The sequence below is a fragment of the Acinonyx jubatus genome, chromosome C2, assembly GCF_027475565.1.
Source record: "Acinonyx jubatus isolate Ajub_Pintada_27869175 chromosome C2, VMU_Ajub_asm_v1.0, whole genome shotgun sequence".
Classification (NCBI taxonomy): domain Eukaryota; kingdom Metazoa; phylum Chordata; class Mammalia; order Carnivora; family Felidae; genus Acinonyx; species Acinonyx jubatus.
Window position 1 is genome coordinate 100,063,105 of NC_069384.1, and position 4,977 is coordinate 100,068,081.

General features: G+C 35.3%; 1 pseudogene; it reads right to left on the reverse strand.

Moving 5' to 3' along the window:
* Positions 1-372: 372 nt before the first annotated feature.
* On the reverse strand, positions 373-969 carry LOC113600005 (tRNA N(3)-methylcytidine methyltransferase METTL2B-like; annotated as a pseudogene).
* Between the last annotated feature and the right edge of the window lie 4,008 nt (positions 970-4,977).

The window sequence follows — 4,977 nt, forward strand, 5'->3', positions numbered from 1 at the left end:
TTTGAACATTCCTACATCAACAAGACACCATTTGTGATTGCTCTTTTTAAAAAGGCCCCAAAGAGCTTATATCATGTCAGGGGCGGGTGCCTCTCAGCCAGCACCAGACAGAAGAGGCTTGCGATATTTGCACTAAATCCAAACTCGGTACATTGTCATTTCCTCAGTTCAGCTGCAATCTGCTATCCACCAGATTCTGAGACTTTTCCAGTCCAGCAGTAGTGATAAGTGCATCTGGCCCATCTTGTGTGAAGTAAACTATAGTACTATCACCTCTCACACAGAAATTTTCACAGAGACACTGACCTTTTTGTAAACTGAAGCTAAGCCATGTCTTAGTGGCCATAATCTTGCAGAAGCATCACTCTCCGTGCTTCAGAAGCCTGCGCAGCCTGTTGATAGCCTTCTGCATCTTGTCTGGAACAACTGCTCGAGTGTTGGGTAGGCGGTGGAGGATCCAGGGAACTCATCAGCACAGATTTCCAGGTGACTGAGTTTCTGAGTTATGTTTTCTTCCCCAGGAGGCATCTGTGTTTTACATCCAAGGCTATCTGAAGAACACGAGTGTTCTTTTATTTTTAAAGCAGGTCCATCCTCACTGCTCCTACATTCAGCTACTTCACTTCTCTTGTTCTCTGAGAGCAAATCCTTCAAGTGATTTTGGTTTGGGCTAGGTGCTAGCTCTGGGAATTCAGGAAAAAGCCAATGTCTATCCTTGAAAAACCTGTTTTAGTGGATTTTGTAGAAGTCATTCCCATATTTGTGGGCATTGGATTGGTAATCAACTTGCTCCTCCTGGCACACCCACTGGGTACCGTTCTCCCAGACTTTCCTCTCCACCAATTGGTCTATTCTTCTGACCCCTCCACATTGTCCCAGACATTATTAATGGTTGAAGAGTCAAACCAGAATGCTCAGGAACCAGGTCCCAACCTGCTGCCTCCTTTTACCAGAGTGCAGCCTGCTCATTCAATATAGGGACCAACCATGACACTGGAGCCAGATATGTATACAATTATTTTTAACAATTTATATTCACATGGAAATGTGCTCATAGCATATGGATATGTTAAAAATATTTAAAAGTGGCTATGATATGATCATATGCATTTTAAATAACAGTAGATATTTAGAAGGATAATCACCAAAATTCATAACAATTATCTCTGAGAGATGGTATTACAGAGCAAGGATATAAAGATAAATTCATTTTCTTACTTATGCTTTTTTTCCCTGGTGTTTTCTGTGTGACATGTAATAGAGCCATGATAAAACAAAATAAAAATTATTTCAATTTTGAATAAAAACTAAAAATGATGCCAACATCTATAGCTTCATATTATATGCCATTTTCTTTTTCTTTTTCTTTTTCTTTTTCTTTTTCTTCTCTCTCTCTCTTTTTTTTTAATTTTAGAGAAAGAGAGAGAGAGGGAGGGAGGGGAAGAGGGAGAGAGAGAGAATCTCAGGCAGGTTCGACTCTATCAGCACATAGCCTGATGTGGGGTTCTATCCCACAAATGGTGAAATCATGACCTGAGCAGAAATCAAGAATCTGACACACAGCCCACTGAGCCACCCAGGCACCCCGGATATTTTCTTATACTATGTTCTCAAAGAAGTAATCAATGATACTCATTTTTAAAATAAACAGATTCGGGGCACTTGGGTGGCTCAGTCGGTTAAGTGTCCTACTTCGGGTCAGATCATGATCTCACAGTTCATGGGTTTGAGCCCCACAATGGGCTCTGTGCTGAGAGCTCAGAGCCTGGAGCCTGCTTCAATTTCTGTGTCTCCCTCTCTCTCTGCCCCTTCCCCACTTGCACTCTGTCTGTCTCTCTCTCTCTCAAAAAGAAATAAACATTTAAAAAATAAATAAAGTCAGGGCGCCTGGGTGGCTCAGTCAGTTAAGCGTCCGACCTCAGCCCAGGTCATGATCTCATACTCCATGAGTTTGAGCCCCGCGTCCAGCTGTGTGATGACAACTCAGAGCCTGGAGCCCACTTCAGATTCTGTGTCTCGCCCTCTCTCTCTGCCCCTCCCCTGCTCATGCTCTGTCTCTCTCTGTCTCAAAAGTAAATAAAAACATTTAAAAAATACTTAAAAGAAAAGACAAGACAAGACAAGAAAAGAAAAGAACAGACTCATGGCTAATTTACTTAGTCAATTGTAGATAACTACCTGTAATGGCTTTTTATAATTTGCTTTTACTATTTTTGTGGAAACATCTTGTATAAATAATACCTTATTAAACTGGTATATGTGTTAATTACATATATACATTATATATAAATATTTATGGTATATACTGGTATATTATTTATATAAATTAATTATATATTTATATATAAATAATATATGTATAAAAAGTTTCCTTCAAATTTAGTAGATAATGTATCTTTTTTTTTCTCTTGATTTTTTTGGCTGGAATAATTCCTCAGAATTTTTCCTTGACAGTGATGCAGAGCACTGACAGATACTGGGGGATATCAATACACATCCACGAAACAGTTTTACTTTCTGAAATTCTGCAAGGTAGCTAAAGTATATAATGCCTTACATACCATACAGAAAGCTCCAAATATCAAAAAGAATGATTCAAACAATGGTACATGAGCTGAAGGTATCAGGAAGAAATAAAAAATGAATTGGCATCTGGGGTGGGTATTACAGGATTTCTGTAGATGGTGTTAGGGATAGATGGCATTCATGAAGAGAAAAATGGCAAGAACAAACATGAGGAGAGAGAAAACCAACAGGTGCCTTTGGAGCAATGAAAATACATCAGATTTGCTAAAGCTGACCACAGAGATCAATGAAAAGGCTGGAAAGAAAAGAAGGTATTGGATGCTAGCTGAATGATTTGGATTTTATTTCAAAGTCAGTGACTTGCCTTGGAAGTAACTGGGAAGTGCTATGATCAAAGTACATGTCTGGAACATCAATATGATGCTCATGTGCACAAACAGGATGCAAAAAAAAAAAAAAAAAAGCAGAGGAGGGGAGACCCATTAGAGGACTCTGTATTCCAGTAATTCATGAGTGCCTACACTGTGGTGTGAACAGTACAAATGAAAAAAAAAAAAAAAAGAAAAAGATATAAATGAAAGATACAAGTGCAGACTGCACAGAGTGTGGTAACAGACTGGATGTGAGGAGATAGGAAAACATTGAAAACAACTATGGACACTGGATAAATAGGGATATGGAATAACAGGAACAAGAAGCTCAAAGGAGAAGCTAGTTTATGGGAGAAAAGTATAGTTCAGTGTTAAATGAAATGGCCAGAAGGCCAAGGTAAATGTAGAAATGGCCAACTTGAGCTTGGAATTGAGGCCAGCACCAGACATGTCATTAAGGAATCATTTAGCTTGACTCTGACTCCTTGGTGCTGGCAGTGGTGAGGGCACTCTGGCCATAGGCTTCTTATTTTGATGGATTTTATCAGTGTAATCAGTGCGTATAATATGTATGTTTTTATTATATAAATAGAATATTTATATGTTTAACCAGAAAGTTTCTTGAAGAATCACCTCCTTACAAGTTTTTTTCAATTTTATTTATGAAATAAAAGGCCAAGAAATAGAATCACACAAAAATAATTTCAGAGTTGAGGTCAACTCAGATGTATCCCAACTAAAGTATACCTATTTCTCCAAGATCATACTGCTTTAAAAAAACTAAATTATTCTAATTAATTGTACTCTCATGTAGTGATGATGATAAATACACTCCAGTTCTGTGAAAATTCAAACAATCAGATGTTTAAAATACATACAATTATATGATATTTTCTGTTATGCTGTTATTTTTGGAAAAAGTTATATTGAATTTATCTCTAATCTAAATTACTTCTATAAGAAGTAAAAGTAAAAAGAAAAGTGAGAGGAGTTATCAGTGGATATTGTAATAATGGCTTGGCTGAGTCCCAATATTCCTTCTTTATATTATTTAATAACTCTTCCTGAAATGATGCTGAATAATAATCAGGCACATGCACTAACTTTCTTATTTATAATCTTTATTGTTTGAAAATTTTCTTGTATGAAATATTGATTTTTAAATGTTCTTATATTAAATTATACTTGAGTATAAAGAAAAGTTATCATGTCAAAAAGTAAGATTGGAACTCTAATTTTTATCCAGATTAATAAAATATCATAGCATATTAATATAAAAATGAGCATAAGAGACAGTATTAAAACAACAAATTTTCAACAAAGATTAAGGCAACACCTGGAAGTTGTGAAAAAATAATTAGTAACTTAGAATAGCTATAATTGCGACATAATATTTTTAGAAAAAAGTATTTTCAATAAGAATATAACATTACATTGTAACATTTAGAAAGAGCTGACATTAATATTTTGGTCAATATCCATGAAAATATCAACATTCACGGACATACCAATTTGTATAAATTTAATCAAACTCTAACATATTCTTTCTGTAACTATTTTCTCTAAATAACACATATCATGGTCTATATATACATATATATATATATATATACACACATATATATACACACATACAGTATATATATGTAATGTATACATATATACACACTATATGTATAAATCTATACACTACACACACACACACACATATATTCAGAGAAAGAGAATTTAGTGGCTGCACATCTCATGTGATTGTTATGACAGGATTAAATGAGACAATAAATGAAAAAAGAAACATTTGAAATAGTGCCCGGTTCATAATAAATGCTGAATGAGTATTACCTAGTCATCTTACCACTGTCATCATCATGATTGTTTCACTGCCCTGGACTGTTGACATTTGGGTTGTTTCAATTTTTGAAGCACTAAAGTGATACTCTAATGAAACATTTCTATGCATAAACCTGTTCACACTTTTCTGATTATCTCCTTGTCATAAATCCAATAAGAAGAATCAATATACATAAGGGTATATCAACTCCACATTTTGATATTATAGCCACTATCAAGCTCTACTCTT